This window comes from Schistocerca nitens, chromosome 7 (assembly GCF_023898315.1).
Source record: "Schistocerca nitens isolate TAMUIC-IGC-003100 chromosome 7, iqSchNite1.1, whole genome shotgun sequence".
Classification (NCBI taxonomy): domain Eukaryota; kingdom Metazoa; phylum Arthropoda; class Insecta; order Orthoptera; family Acrididae; genus Schistocerca; species Schistocerca nitens.
This window is the reverse complement of record NC_064620.1, coordinates 248,526,771-248,544,697: the sequence shown is the minus strand read 5'-3', so window position 1 is coordinate 248,544,697 and position 17,927 is coordinate 248,526,771.

Below are 17,927 nucleotides of genomic sequence, written 5' to 3'. Positions count from 1 at the left end.
TGTTTCAGTTTCCTAATTTGTTCGCTCTCTTCTGTGTCATTAAAGACTACCGGTTTTGTGTCGTTCAGATTATCATCTACCTTCGTAGATAAGTTAGTGAACTGATCCGAAAGTTCGGCTACTTTCTCCGATAGTGAACACATTTCCTCAGTGTGTTTTTCTGAACCAAGTTTGAGGTTGTCCATTTGTGTTGAAATTGAATCTACTGTGTCCTTCAAGTTTTCCTGAGTTTTTGCAAGTTGCGTAACCGAATCGGTAGATGCAACTGAGTCAAATTTAGCTTGTAAGGTCTCATGATTTTCATGAACAGTAGTTTGCAGTTCTTTTATGGCTGCTTCGTGATTCTGTAGTGCATTTTCATGACGCGAAAAAATAGGTTGGAAATGCTCACAAATTTGTGTTTTTACGTCGTTACAGACTTTTTGACATTTCGATTCAATGTGATGTAACTCATTAGTTAAATCCTCATGTGTTTGTTCAAGTGTGGTGTCTAACTTTTTAAGATTTTGTTCCACTGTGTCTAACTTTTGAAGATTTTGTTCCATTATGTCTAACTTTTGAAGCTTTTGTCCCATTTGTTTCTGATTTTGTTCCATTTGTTGCATTAATTGCAATAATAATGTATTAGTGTCTGGAATCTGTTTCTCTACGCTTTTCGGCAGTGCATTTGCACCGGAAACATTCACATTTTGACAAGCAGAAAATGTGTTTTGACTTATTTGAGAAAACGGTGATGACCCAAAACCTGAATCTACAGTATTTGCGAAATTGTGTCCTGTCATTTCGGATTCCTGAGGCGAGCTGTTGCCGACCGACCGATCGATAATGCTTCCCTGCTCACTAATTGTTTCACTGTCTACGCCATTGTTTGCCGCCCGCTCCATTTCCCTATGCACAATTACCAAATTATTACTTTGAACATCAGTTAATTCATTACTCGGTGGCGCTAACACACTGCTTTCGTTTTCACTGTCATTTCTCAGTTTACTTTGGAGCCTAGTATTACGTTTTTCACACGCCATTATTGTCACAATATTTCACACGACAACACAGAAAAACACAATTTGAAGAGCAAAAATAGGGGAACACATTAACATAGCACTGAAAATAATATCTAGTTAATTGCAGCTGCTAAATACTTGGTGCAAATCTACATGCATGCCACAACTGTTTTACTGTACAACAATGAAAGACTGCAACTACAAAGGAGATTTTCTCTACAATTACGCGCTAGCAATAAACAAAAGCTACACTAATTACAAAAACTACAAGAAAAAATCAGAAGATTCCAGTGAGGTATCCTAGGCTAGGGGTCGACATATGAAACGTCCCCTTTTATCAATTTTACTAGACTGTGCTTAACCTGACGCACAATATTTTTAGCGCAACGCAATCTGACTTTCAAGATTTCCTACAAAAGAATGGCCCTGACTAACATTAAACTATACCTTTCACAAATCACTTACCTCACAAAAATCTTCGCTGCTCAAGCTACTGCAATACAGCGAGCGCCACTACTGCCAGCTAAATAAAAGATACAAACTATGGAAGGCACTAACTACTGATAGGGATAGTTAGCAAATGAAAGATATTAATAGAGAGCAAACAATGTATTTACCTTGATATCATCATATATATAGCAGTTCATGACAAATTACAAAACTCCGCCATCTCTCTCCCCACATCCACCACTGCTGGCGGCTCACCTCCAACTGCGCAACGCTACGTGCTGTTCACAGCCAGCTGCCTAACACTACAATGGTTGAGTATTACAACAATGCAAAGCAGCCACAGACTGCACACAGCACAGCCAGTGATTTTCATACAGAGGTGGCGTTACCAATAAAAAAACCTAAACAGCCTACTTACACTGACACCTCGACTCCTATGTATCAATATCACCGTCGCAATCAATGTTTTACAGGAAATCATGAAAATCAATAATTTTTTGTATATAAGATCCATTATTGTAGTATTTTAACTGGAAAAATAGTATATGACCATTTATTACTTCAAGATCGCTTAATATTTACAATGTTCCCTATACTGGTTTCACAAATGACTGCCATTTTTAGATGTGAGTAATCGTTTAACTATTTCGACTTGAGATACAACAATGATACACCTTGTACAGCTTGAAGTAGTCTAAAATTATATTCAAAGTTCATAACTGAAATTTATAAATAATACATTTTAGCTATGAGTCGTCCTTTTCAAATTTCATTGGCAGATCTAGATTTCAGTTAGAAACTAGCCATTCTCAATGCACTATCATTTTTGATCGATGCATGTAATGCCTGTTGGTCGGGCTTCATCCACAGTTCGTTGAATACTCAATGAATTGGGTAGTCAATGAACTGATGACGAAGCCCGACCAACAGGCATTACATGCATTGATCAAAAATGATAGTGCATTGGGAATGGCCAGTTTCGAGCTGAAATCTAGATCTGCCAATGAAATTTGAAAAGGACAACTCATAGCTAAAATCTATTATTTACAAACTTCAGTTATGTACTTTGAATATAATTTTAGAGTACTTCAAGGATGACTGATAGCTGTAATCTATAATTTACAAGACATGTAACAGTCGCTGAGTGCAATAGCCTTCTAAAATGGAAGCTAACCTGATAACTGAAATTCTTAAATAGCATGACAAAGCTGTTCTTTGCGAAACCAGTAATGTGAACACTTGGTTATTAAGCGACCTTGACGTAATAAAGGATTATTTTATAAACATTTAAAAGGTCACATACTTCTGTCTGGTAGTATGTCAGTTTTGTTAAAAAAAGAAGTACTATACATTCCACGTCATGTGATTGACTATCATCAAAAAATTGCTGTGGTCAGCCAACTAACTTGATGTCAGACGGCGGCGTGGGGGGTTGGAGGTGGGGGTGGGGTGAGGGGGTATTCGGAGAAATCAATAAGTAATATATATATATATATATATATATATATATATATATATATATATATATTCTCTGCACTGTTCAGCCAGTCGAGGATATTACAAGGATCCTGAAAATAATCGTAGCAGAAGGGTTGATACTTTCAGTGTTGGAGTAGTTTGAAGAGAAAAGCAATGCGGCTTAGCAACTCACAAGAATTTATTGTCGGTGTTATCGGGGTTTTGTTATCACTCGTGAAGGAGATAGTGAGAATTTAGGTGGACATTAGGATTTTGTTGTCACTTGTGTAGGAGATCGGGAGAATTTAGCTGAACAGAGTAACTCGAATAGGAAGTGTGACACTCGGACATGGTTAAAAATGTCACAGACCGTCTGGTACCCATCAGGCAGTCAATTCCTCAAGGAACGCGATTTTTATGTCGAGTCCCGCGTGGGAGGTACCTAGTACAGGCCGACAACAGTTGTGAAGGAATGATCCGTGATTTACGAAGACGTGCCGAGCGGTGTGGGGGTAGTTTATAGGTGCTGAGGCGAGCAACATCCTGCGACGGTGTCGGCGACAGCCGGCGGCCGTCTGGGGGTCTCCGGGGTGTCGTCGTCTGCCGGTCCTTGCAGCGGCGCCGCCGCCGCGCTGAATACCAACGAGCTGCATCAGCGTGTTGAGCCGAGCCGGCGCAGCGCAGGCCGCACGTGCAAAGGGCCGCGGAGCAGAGGGCACAGGGCAGGGCGCTGATATGAAGGGCGGCCGAGTAGCGCAAACTCCTTCCTCTGGGGCCGGCCTGCGGAGGGTGGAGATTCACAGCGCTTCAGGAGACCTCTGTCACAGGACAGCGCCGTGTACACACGTTATGCGTTACGTACATGCTCCAAATCAACATAAGATTGTAACGAGTAGTCCATCAACGCAGAAGATTACACGGAGATGGCAAAAGCCGTGGGATAGCGATATGCACACATACAGGGTGGCGCACGAATTGTTTCTTTCACAATTTACGACGCACATTAGATATCCCGATGGGATCTCTACAGCAGAGCTTGGAAAAACAAATGAGTTACGAAATGACGTGTAATTGACGATACTGCCGCTAGGAGGCTAGTAAGCAGCAATGGCTGACAATGGAAGACTGACGACACAGCAACGATTGGCAATTGTGTTACTTTTTCGTTAAACGAAAAGCCTTGTTGTGACTCAGAGGCGCTTTCGACTACAGTTTAACACACGATGGGTCCCTTGCAAGAAGACCATCCACAGGTTGTACGATAAATTTGTAAAGGAAGGAACAGTATTGGAAGCGAAGCGACCTCGGCCTAAGCCTGTTTGAACGCCGGAGAACATTTAAGCGGTACGAGCTGCTGTACAGAGAAGTCCCGGGAAATCGTGTAGAAAGGCAGCAGTGCAACTGAGAATATCCAGACGCTCCGTTCAAAGCATTCTTAAAAGTGACATCCATATGTATCCATACGAGATGACCTGTGCACAGAAGCTCACTGAAGAACACAAGCAGCAGAGATTACTGTTTGCTCAACAACGTTTGGTTTTCAGACGAGGCGTATTTTCATTTAGACGGTGTGGTTAACAAACAAAATGTACGCTTTTGGGCCATTGAAAACCCACAAGTGCTTCATGAACGACAACATTATGCTCCGAGTATTACAGCGTGGGCAGCAATTTCCAGTCACGGACTTATTGGACCCTTTCTCTTTGAGGAAACTGTGGATAGCGAGCGTTATTTGAGCATGCTTCGCAATAGCTTCATTCCACAGCTTCTTGCTACTGCCTTGCCCTTCAACATGCAGTGGTTCATCCAAGATGGAGCAAGGCCACATACTGCAAACACTGTGTTGGAGTATTTACACGAGTATTTCGACATGCGGATCATTTCACTCAGGTTTCCAAGTTGCTTCAATAACGGACAAAATTGGCCGCCCAATAGTCCAGACCTCAACCCATGTGACTTTTTTCTTTGGGGGTACCAGAGGAAAAAATTTTCCCGAAACGTCCACATGATTTAATGGAGCTCAGAAGACTTATTCTTCAAGCTTGCAGTGAAATTACGGAAGACATGTGCCGTAGGGTAATCACTAACTTCAGTGTTCGTTTTAAGGAAGTTAGGAAACGAAATGCTGGACATATTGAGCATGTGCTAAGTTAGACCAGATCTCCATAGACGGCTCTTCATTGTAGTATATGTTCCTTTCAGATTGTATTGAGAATAAAGTTTATATTCAAAAACAAAATGGTAACACATTTCGTGAGCCACCCTGTACATAGAGTGATAGATTGCGTACATAAGGTATAAAAGGACAGTGGACTGGCAAGCTGTCGTTCGTATGCAGGTCATTCATATGAAGAGACATCCAACTGTGATTATGTAAACACGATGAGAATAAACAGTCTTTGAACGCGGGATGTTAGTTGGAGCTAGACGCATAGAACATTTTACTTCGGAAATCGTTAAGGAGTTTGATATTCCGATATCCATGATGTCCACAGTGTGCGGCGAATACCAAATTTGAGGCATTACCCCTCACCACAGACAACACGGTGGCCGACGGCCTTCACTTTTCGACCTAGATCAGCGGCGTTTGCGTTGCGTTGTTAGCGCTAACAGACAGCCAACACTACGTGAAACAAGCGCAGAAATAGGTGTTTCAAGGAACGTATCCCCTAGGACAGGCCAGCAAAGGTTTGTTCCGTAATGAGTTATAGCAGCAAACGACCAACGCGAGTGGCTTTGCTAACAGCGCGACATCGCCTGCCGCTCCTCTCCTGGACTAGTGACCATATCGGTTGGACCCTGGGCACTGGAAGACCTTGGACTGGTCAGATGAGTTGCGACTGTAGTTGGGAAAAGCTGAGATCGAGGCTAGCGCAGACCCCACGAAGACATGGACCCAAGTTGTCAATAAAGCATTGTACAAACTAGTGAAGGCTGAATAATGGTGAGGCCTGTCTTTATGTGGAATTAATGGGTCATAGCGTCCAGCTGAACTGATCATTGACTCGAAATGATTATTTTCGATTGCTTTGATAGCATTTATAGCCATTAATAGACTTCATGTTCCCCAGCAACGATATAATTTTTATCGCTGACTATGTGCCATGTCACCAGGCCACAATTGTTCGCGGTTGGTCTGCGCAACAATTTGGAAATTTCTAGCGAATGATTTGATCACTCAGGTCACCCAACATTTATAGCACATAATTGAGGAGCTAGATGATGCACAAAATCCTGCACCGGCAACACTTTCGCAATTATTGGCGGCTGTAAACGTATCATGGCTCAGTATCTTTAGAGGCGACTTCCAACAACTTTTTGAGTCCATTCCACGTCTACTTTCTGCCCTATGCCTGACAAAAGGAGATCCGACATGATATTAGGAGCTATCCCATGACTTTTGTCGCGATTTAGAAGAGAACCATTCAATTTTTTATTGAGCAGGAGTAAAATTACAAACACCACAGTTTATCTGTCTAACAGGGAAGTCTCTCAGTGCACTACTCAACAGACACATTTACAGTAACTCATTCGCAACGGGAGGATTAATTACCTCTCTGGACAAAATCCACCCTCTTAAACGAGAGCAGTTGTCGCTTTTGAGTCCTGTCGGTGGTGTGGAATTAATACTAGGTGGTACAACTAAGACGGTTTACTGCGTCAGTCATTTACTTATTTTGCCACTAAGCGTTTCGATGGCTTACACTATCATCTTAAGGTGGAGAATTGATAAGTTACATAGCTGGTATTAGGGAAGAGCACAGACGATTTTCGGCAGCGGCAGACCAATGGCAATATAGGTTATGTTACGTTTTTCTAGGGGCAGGAGAGTTGTAAAATGTCTGCATACTTGTTGTATGTCGTCTCCACTTAACATTATGTTACACCACTTAACATTAAGTCTCACTATCACTTCAAAGATGTCAAGCGATAGTGCAAACAGTGTATTGTGAACATAAAACAGTCAATAGTATGCAGATATCTTACGACTCTACAAAGCTTCAAACGAAGCAACGTAACGTATATTGGTCTTCTGCTGTGGAAAAGCTACGTAATTAAACAGTTCTCTACCTGAAGATACTGGTGTGGACCATCTAAACGCACAGTGGAAAAGTAAATGCCTGACACAGAAAACTTTTTCTGTTTGTATTTATCTCCTGTCGTACCTTTCATGCTTCCGTCCATTATGGACAAATTGCGACGCTCCACCACTGGTGAAGTAATGGTAAAGTTGCAAATCACACCTTCAATTCGGTAGTACGCATGCGTAGTAACACGGGTTGATTTGGAGACATGAGGAAATGGGTTAAAAGGTTTATCGTGTTTCAACGTCCCCGTAACCATCCCATAAATGTAATGAACCGTGATCCGTCTTAACATGCAACCGAGAACTGTCGCAATGTTACTGATATGGCCAAATTCTAAGACTGGACTTGTTGCGGCAACCACTGTTCCGATAACTCCACTACTCTATCCGCGATGACAACGCTAATTTCATGTCGTCATTAGTTTATCTAGCTGGACATTCCTAGAGCCGGCCACAATGACTCAGATCAGACACCATTCCATTAAATATATTTCCCTGTAGGAGCAACTACATTTTGTTCTTCTTATTACACACAAAAGAGGCTTAACGGAATAAATGTAGGTATCATCTTATCTTTTGACACTGGACATTGGTGTCAGACAAAAATACTTCAAGAAAATTATAAATTTTATTCCCTGTCCCACATACAACCAAAGAAACGAACCACAATAAACATGTGATTACATGCATTGATCAATTTCACGAATCATGAAACAGTAACGGTAATGTTCATCTCTTGAACAAAAAGGTACTAATTTTAAGTTACTGAAAAAACGGCTATAGTTTTCGAAGGAAATACGAGTAAAATGTTTCGTTGAATGGTCTTCACATTCCGTGACGCCCAGACAGCATGGAGTACTATTGTTAAATTAATTAGTACAATTACACATACTTGTTTATAAGCACATGAAGTAGAAAAATTTCATTGTTCATAGCTGAAGACTTCATTTCATTATTAATAGCTGAAGACTTCACACCCTGTAACGTACGTCAATAATACAAGATGCAGTTAATTACAGTACAGGGTGATCGATGAAGACGTGCAAATATTTTAGTATGTTATTCTACAAGTAAAACTAAAGAAAACAGTTCATATAAACATAGGTCTGCAAATGTTTAGTTACGGAATTACCGCTATAAAAGATTTTGCCTGAAATTAAGCAACTTCGCTAATATGAAGCCATCGCAAAACTGTACGAGGTTAAAGTAAAGCACGATTTCCATTTATTTGGTTAAATTGATCTCGTTTTCCAGAATGTCCAGAGGCAAAGAAATAATTTCGTAAAATTTTTAATTTATTAACTACTTGGCCCCATTTTTTTTAATTCCAGACAGTTGCAGAAAGTTTTCAGTAGATGTTGTAGAGAATTTAATTTAGGAAAAATGATGGTAATAACGTCAACTGAACTGTATGAATGTGTCAGAAAATGTGCTTTTAATAATACCATAGCACACGTCAATTCATGTTAAACAGTAAAAAACAAAGCTCAGTGTTAAGGAAGTTGTATAGTCTACATACAATTTCACAATGCATTCACAATAAATGTTCAAAAATATCTCCACCGAGTCCAATATATTTTGCTGCACGTGTATGAGCAGTTCTTGTTGGTCGTTTCAGTTTCACAGGGTTATAATAATCTGCATCTACATCTACATCCATACTCCGCAAGCCACCTGACGGTGTGTGGCGGAGGGTACCCTGACTACCTCTATCGGTTCTCCCTTCTATTCCAGTCTCGTATCGTTCGTGGAAAGAAGGATTGTCGGTATGCTTCTGTGTGGGCTCTAATCTCTCTGATTTTATCCTCATGGTCTCTTCGCGAGATATACGTAGGAGGGAGCAATATACTGATTGACTCTTCGGTGAAGGTATGTTCTCGAAACTTTAACAAAAGCCCGTACCGAGCTACTGAGCGTCCCTCCCGCAGAGTCTTCCACTGGAGTTTATTTATCATCTCCGTAACGCTTTCGCGATTCCTAAATGATCCTGTAACGAAGCGCGCTCCTCTCCCTTGGATCTTCTCTATCTCTTCTATCAACCCTATCTCGTACGGATCCCACACTGCTGGGCAGTATTCAAGCAGTGGGCCAACAAGCGTACTGTAACCTACTTCCTTTGTTTTCGGCTTGCATTTCCTTAGGATTCTTCTAATGAATCTCAGTCTGGCATCTGCTTTACCGACGATCAACTTTATATGATCATTCCATTTTAAATCACTCCTAATGCGTACTCCCAGATAATTTATGGAATTAACTGCTTCCAGTTGCTGACCTGCTATTTTGTAGCTAAATGATAAGGGATCAATCTTTGATTCTCTGGATGTTCTGGAAAACTACTGCAGATACACATCTGGAGCATGTTTTATTAGATTCACCAGATCAATAACAACAAAATAAATGGAAATTGTGGTTAACTTTAACCTCGTACAGTTTTGCGATGGCTTCATATTAGCGAAGAGGCTAAATTTCAGGCAAAATCTTTTATTAGACGTAACTCCGTAATTAAACATTTGCGGACGTATGTTTTTATGAACTTGTTTCTTTAGTTTTACTTGTAGAATAACATATTAAAATATTTGGATACCTTCGTGAATCATCCTGTATATAAATTTAATTTGCAGTTGTTAGAATTTCATAATGAAATATGTTTCCGTCTTTCATGCCGTGCTGATTATTATGATAAATCATTGATCCTTAGAGCGGGGACCAGAGCCACTACCGTCAAAAAATTCGCACGACCAAAATAATTGGGAACAAAAATATTTTCATAGGTTTATACTTTAGTCATAGTTAACATGTACTATAGCTACACAAAAATTAAACATTATAACAGAAATCTCCTAAAAACTATTGTTATTACACTACACGTATCTGTGTAATTGTAGGAAATTACTTAAAATCCAGAAATAAGCACCATCAGTTGTTTTGGTACCCATAATGTTATTTAGCAGGGAATCTGCTCTGATAACTGAAGATAAACGCTGCATGCAGTGAACTTAACTGAACCTCAGTGCCACAGCCACATTTAGTACGGCGACTTTGTGGTCATCTGGAACCACATTTACCAGTAACTCTAATGTAGCGCGAGAACTTGGAGAAACCACGGTGTTCGTTCCAGGCGAGCGAAGTGAGACTCACCCACCGATTTCCCAACAGACGCACCAGTGACTATTCTCCTGGGAATCCTGGACGGAACACTGCCAAGCGCTTCGCCATTTTCTCTGTCACACATGGGGATTCCCTACGCCTTGTAGTTGCTGGTCTTCATTCGTGAGCTCTTTCCCTGCTTTCCAGCGATATTTCATTGTGATCTTCTTACTGTTTATTCCAAAGCTGAAACTGCTTACCACTGATATGCTGCTACTTTGGACCTGAAAGCTTGGTCCTAGATTGCCATGACTTCATGCATTAGCAAGTTCATTGCCATCGTCATTTCTTGCATATAAAATTTCAATTCGTGCATAGAAATATGTGACAGACAGAAAGAAACAGGAAGTTCTTTGGTGAATGACTTTTGTATAAATATCTTAAGTAATTATTAGAATAAATAGCCTTAGAAATTAGCACTTCTGAGTTCATCTAGCAACAGAGCGTGCAGTGTGAAATTACCTGATGTGAGGTGAGATAGCATTGTCCTCAATCAGCAAGCGTGAGTCTCTTTCCCCATGCGACGGCAACATATATGCATAGATTATTGACATATTTTGTACCATTTTTGTAAATGTTCGATACGCTTAATGCAATGTTTGTAGACTATGAAGAAACTACTTGTGGGTTATTGTCTAATCTGAGGATGGGAAATGGTTCAAATGGCTCTAAGAATTATGGGACTTACCATCTGAGGTCATCAGTGCCCTAGATTTAGAACTACTTAAACCTAACTAACCTATGGACATCACACACATCCATGCCCGAGGCAGGATTCGAACCTGCGACAGTAGAAGCAGTGCAGTTCCGGACTGAACCGCCTAGACTATATAAAATGATTGAGAATGTAGTAAAATTTACTAACAACATTTAGTTTTTAAAAGAAAAACAGACATGAATTATAGATATTGATTGAATACTGTAAACAACTAACAGTTGGGTTAAGAGAACAATGGAATAAGACCCTGGGTGGCAGAAGTGAGACAAGTACTCTGGCCTGAAAAATGTGGATAAACCAACCTGGATTGATCTGACGCTCAGCAGAGTTTGACTGATATGCAAAAGAAGTCTATGTAGGTGCAGCTGAGAGCAAGTGGCGATTGAGATCTGTACTCCCTGACAAGGCCGGAGCAGCAGTACATTACCCTGTTTGCTTCGTGCGGCGGTGTAACTTGCAGCTGGCGAGATGTGAGTGGCAGAGGCGAGGTGTAAGGTGTCACAAAAGAATGCAAAATCTCACGGTCTAGCGTCCAGGCAGACAGATCGCAATTTACTCTCTGCCAGATCCCTGAAATCGCTGTAGATTACAGTGTATGACACACCTGTTCGCTGGTCATACCAAGGATCAATTTGGATCAGTTATACGACAGAGCGCACAAGGATACCAAACGCCATGACCAGTAAACCAAAAACGAATAAGTGTGCCTCGGCAAACGAGTAGTCAGAGACGTATGTCGTCACACTGTTGGTACAGAAGGAACTTCACCACAGGCTCTCCAGTCTAACTACTTGCAAGTGAAGTCAGTCTCAGGACAGGTCCCAAGCAGCAAGGACACATGCGAGAGCTTTGACGAGAAGAATACACCCAGAGTGAAGTCCAGAATCCGGGTTCCTCGCACCTCTCCTGATAAAAGGATTCCGTTTTTCCGCAAAGTGCACAAGCGACACCGCCTTCACCCCATCTTGAGCCAATCAAAGTGCTTTAGAGGCGCTAAATCTTCCCTCCTACACGACAGCACAAACTCTTGTGGTACCAGAGCAAGAGTTAAGAAACCTGCGTCTCTGGAAAAAAAAGGAAACCGCCAGTTACTGGCTTTTTTAAGTTTTCGTGGAGGGAGAAGATGTTTTTCTCAGAAGTTACTTCGCTTCCCATGGCAACAAGCGAACAGATACAATCTTAAAGATCTTTATCTAAATCGCCTGTGCCTTGGAGAATGTTTGTCCTAGCTATGAGGTGTGATAAAGATTCTGTCTCTGTGCTCAGATGTTGCAGTTTCTTATAAAACTGAGGCGGCTGATGGAAGTGAGTCACAGGCCTATTCGCAGTATTGGCGAACATGAAAACTTGTGAATTTTCATTATGTGTGACTCTGCAAACAATGCCTGGTTTATGACTCCGCTGTGTAGATGCGTACCTTCAGTCCATCGCCCCCAGCCCAGCCTCTGGCTGGCACCAGTGCAGGTATAGTGGCATTGTCCTGCTGGAGATCTGTCTTGACTAGGGGCCGCTATGTCTGCCCTATACAGCTGTGGGCCTGTCTGGCAAGATTTACTGAGGGATGCACTCGCCACCAATTGCTTTCAACTTCCAACATTCTGTTTTTACGAACTAAGAATCATAAAAATACCTCATGCTTTTAGCACCCTACCAGGCTCCATCAACATCTGCTCAAGCCGTTAACTTTCCAGAGTCCCGCTCAAGATGCGTAAGGTTGTAAAAAACTCTTTAATAATTTTCTGTATACGAAAAATAGGTGAGAGATTAACTTGTCCTCTCTCAAAATATTCTCTCATTCCTTTATGACCATTGCCATTTAGACGCTAGTGCGTGGATTAATGTAACCGACTGTACTTGAATGCTGCTTTGGAGAAACGGGAAAGATCCTACACATTTTAGGTGAAATGAAGGATTTTAAGTCGTCGGTGTACAGTGAGATTTTATGTAGTAATGACTGATTATAGGGAAATCCATACTGGTGAAGCACGAAGGATTGTAACTGGCGTGTGCCTCACAAACTTCTGAAGCAAAGTGAGAAATCAGCTCTAGTGGAAACGCAGCACGATTGTGGTAAAAGAGGATCAAATAATTAAAAATAACAAATGTTATAGTTTACTAAAGCAACATTTATATACAATTTGATTATGGAAATCCGTCGCAATGTCGAAATGCACGACGATTGTTCAATACGTAATGCTACACTTTTTTTTGTCAGCCAGCTCCGGTTGAAAAAATGCATAATGCCGGACATCATGAAATACTTCCACGTCAGCCACTGTAGTTTCATAGAGTTTCGAAAGGTGGTGACGTAGCTTTCAAAATGTCATTTGTAACAGACCTGCGCTACAACCAAAGAGATGTCATTGAAAACACAGTAATCCCGAATAAACCCAACTTCATTTCAGAAGAAAAAAATTAAATTTTGTTGCACTGCTTATTGAACGTCCCTGGTAACGCAAATGGTGCAGAGTTAATGGTTATGTGCTTCGTCACCGAAAAAGTATTATCCAGGGCTTGCGGTCCAAAGCATAACTTGATCTAAGCTTGGCAACTTAAAAAGTACAACGCTGCACGTGTACATATTAGTATTATGCAATAAAAGCACGAAAAGCGACTATATAAAGTTTCTTTTAAAGATGTTACGAGTTGCCTTGAACATTATGAAAATTCAGAGGAGCAGATTAGGAGAAGCAGTCTCAGAGAAAAAGTTGACGGATTTTGCACCCCAAAATTATAGCATCGTAGAACGACACTCACTTGACAAAAGTTTTCCCCATAAGATAGTTCCACAGTAACGCTTAGTTTGCCCATCTCTTTCGTGATCTGTGAACCCCGTAACGTCTTAACGCTTTATGCTTTCTATCCAGAGCTCTGATTTGTACATATTGTTTCCCAGCCTGCTGGCCAAAAATTCAGATTACTTCTGCAACTACAGTAACGTGCATGGGGGCTGACTTGAGGCATCATTGTCTGAAAAGTGGCGTCATTTCCCACTCTTCAAATCTTTGTACATCCTAAGCTCAGTTTTTTGCATGTTTTTCTTTTCACGATTGTGTTTTCTAGTTATATTCTTCGGCTCCTCTTCCAGTATCAACATCCCTTTTAGGATAATGAATCCAGTTAATAACCATTTTGACAGGTGCCCTGTGCATTGAAAACCACTACCTCAATGTCGACCGTACTATTTATGGTTCTCTACGAGTGGTGTTACAGACTAATCCCAAAATAGGACCCAACAGATGGTGTCGGTGGGCAGTCTTTGGCATTGTTTTCGATCACCTGATGTCCCGTTGTCCATTCCACCAATAACTTTGGATAATATTTTTGTAGTATATTTTAGAAGATGTTCAGTAGCCAAAGTTGTGTCATTAGCGGACACATCACAGGACACTAGAAATCGTCCAAGGCCCATGTAGTATTTATCATTAAAGTAACCATTTTGTAAAACAAAGAAACAGCAGTATTGCTGTATTGACTATCTTTATTGTATACACGAGCGTTGTCAGCGTACTCTAACTTCCGTGACGTGATATAAAAGTAAATTTACTTAGGCATCTTAGCTCATTCTCACCCCCAGTGTTGTAATGGAAAAAAATTCGGTGTCAAAAAAATAACAGGGGGGACGCAAATTCCCCAACAACCGTTCCTTCCTGCTGGCCGACAGGAAAAACTAACTGGAAAACTAAGTTATTGACATGCTTCTTCGACAAATAAACCACGATTCGTAGCACATGGTTAACAGCATTATCAGCACATCTTCCTTCCAAAAAACCGTATTATTGCTCTGAATGATAACATTATACGACCAATTCACTGGATGAAGAATTTCTTCACCTCACGTTGTTTCCTTTAGTGAGTAGTTTCGGTTGTGAAGGCATTTTTAAAAGTACGTTGTGTTAGTAGAACTCATCACAGTGGCATACTAGGATCTGAGTCTAAGAAACTTTGAATTCTCACATAAAGTACCCACACAGAAAGGGAAGACAACAGCTGTGTCTAGGATACTAGTTATCCTATGTATCGCTTGCAACTGTACTGAAGCTAATACAAGATTTATAGCGAGTGATTCAGCTAATATGTTCGCCTCAGATTTTACTGAACCATTTGAGATTCAGTAATTCCGATTTTACCTGAATTACTTGTGAAAACGTCTTCATTAAATGACGTATTCTCTCTTTTCACCACTATATTAATTATAGCGACATCATATCCACTCGCTTTTTCAAATTAAACTATAGTAATTTCTGTTGCTAGTATCATAGTTGTATGAGAGTTTAATTCTGAGGTGCTTCATTCTTAAAAATACGATTAGCAGTTCACGAGTAACAAAAATATTTAGAAACGGTTCGTCTGTTTTTAACATAAAAACGATCGTTGTCTTAAGCGGTAGTTCGTGTAGTTGTACGGAAAAATTGCACCAGGCTGAGGGGACACTCCAGCTTGAGCTACTAACATAGTCAACTCACTGCTAACACAGTCAACTCACAAAAACGGAAAATTAGAAAGAAATTTTCAAATTAAACTAATCGCAATCACACTTCACTACATGCGGTTTATAATATTCCCCCCGCCCCCCCCCCCCTTCCTCTGGCATGATGCTAATACATAATTCGTGTGTTTCTAGTGAACATCAGTGTTTTTGCAATGTGTATTTCAATGTTCCAAGAAAAGACGTTAAACGAGTACTTACCTTGTCCATGGCATCAGTGTCTAGGGGCTGGCAAAAAATAAAATACTTATCTTCACACCATCCAGGGTTTTTCTATCCATAAGAATGTGGCCAAATACTGATTTTTAAATCTGACATCCTTTATTTTGAAGTTTTCTCATCTGCAGATTATTACGAAGCATCATAGATCACATTACAAGTACAGCGGTTTTAATACAAAACTAAAATATTTATATACGCAATTTTTCAGAGTAACTAAACACAGTGCCCATACAGAGTACACACTGCGTTCTCACAAGAAGAGTCTAAAGTGCACACTATAGTGGTGAACCGAAGAACGTGCTTTGGCACGAATCTCAAAGTACAAACAAAATTTTTATTTCTAGAAGCTTCTGGAAACTCCTGTGTATCAAACTGGCAAGTCATACAGTTTCTGCTTTTAGAAAAAGAAGTGATTTAAATGAAATTATGTTTTTCAGGACTGCAAAATTCTCAGATATATAACAGAAACAAAACGTATTTATGTAACTGTGAAAGGAAATTCAATAATTTTCAATATATGCCACGTCACAAGGTTTGCTAACATTTAGCTTTCACATCATGGTAAGTTATTTCTGAAGTTTATTACGACTCTCGAATAAAAAAGTAATTTTTTATTTAGTGAACAATAAAGTTTTGTTATAAATCACGTAAATTAATTTTGAAAAATAATCATATACAGATGGCATTTGTTATGAATAATATCAAGAAAAATTAAAAACAGGACTACGTTTTGCATACGGACATACTCTTTTGAATCTAGGATGTAGCTGTAGGGCTTTATAAAGTGAAATTTATAAGATAACTCATTTTCATAGCACAACATTATTACACAGAAAAAAGCAGAAACGTTATTACGATACGGACAAATCTGGAATGGTATAAATATTTGTTAAATGTATCAGTGAAGTACATAATTATGTGACAAATACGAATTTTATACTTTTTAGCCAAAAATCTGAATAAACAATACGGGAAAAAGGTGGTATCGCAAACTTCGGTTAACCTAGAAAATTGCAATAACTCGCGGATTGTTATAGGTTGGATCGAAATCCCAACTGGAATGCAAAAGACATAACATCTAAAGACGGTTCACCTGGTAACGGATCTGCTATTGTTTCTGCCAGCACCTTGAGAGAAAGGCGCACGTAAAAAATTGAATGGAATATAAAAACAAGGAACTGAGACTAAAAACTGTTAAATAATAACTTCGCATCATCAGTTTAATGTGAAGATTCAAACCAGCATTTAATTGTTACATCAGTAACAGTTATAAAAAGAATATTAAAAAGTGTAGGTTCTACCATCTACATCTACATATATATTTCGCTATCCACTGTATGGAGTGTGTAGTGGAGGGTACCTTGTACCACTATCAGTCATTTCCTTTGCTGATCCGCTGACAAACAGAGTGAGGGAAAAATTATTCTCTCTTCACCTTCGTACGAAATGTAATTCCTCCTATGTTCGTGATCCTTACGTAAAATGTACGTTGACGGCTGTAGACCCGTTGTGCATACAATTTCAGAAGCCGTTTCTCTAATTTCCCTCAATACTATTTTGAGAAAAGAGCGTCTTCCTCCTTCCAGGAATTACCACTCGCATTCAGAATGTGTCTCTGTAATGTTTGCGTTTTGCTTGAAAATACCGGTAACATATGTAGCAGCACACATTTGAATTCCTTCGACATCTTGCTGTAATCCGGTCGGTTGAATATAGCAAATGCTCGAGCAGTATTCGAGAATGGTTAGGACTAGTGTCCTACAGGAAGTTTTCTTTACAGTTGTACCATACTGCCCTAAAATTGCCCCAATAAACCGAGTCGACCATTGGTCTTTCCTACTACCGTCCTTACGTGCTCATTTCATTTAAAAGTGTTTGCCACGCCACGGCTAGATATTTAATCGACGTAACTGTGTCAAGCAGCGCTGTATTCACACAGTAAGGATTAGTTTTCCCTATTCATCTACAGTAACTTACATTTTTCTACATTTACAGTACGGTGCCATCCACCATACCTACTAGAAATTTTGTCTAAGTCATCCTTAAACACACCTTAAAATGCCATTGATGTTATGAAGAGTTCGAAATGCCCTTCGTCTACTGTAAACCACGTTTGCTGTCGCTGGTGCAAGGACTTCTGCGCAGAATAAAGAATTCGTTCAGGTTTAGCCCTCGGGAAACCGATGCTTTACGTTGTACAGACAGTGTAATTTGGGTTGCCTGCTCAGTAGGCGTTCTGCGGCGAGACGACGTACAGTTGAAGCGACAGTTCCGGTGAGGCCTACACAGGGTGACACCTTTGCAGCACCAATTTGCATCGCCTGTCACGTGGGTGGAAATACAGCGTTGCACGAT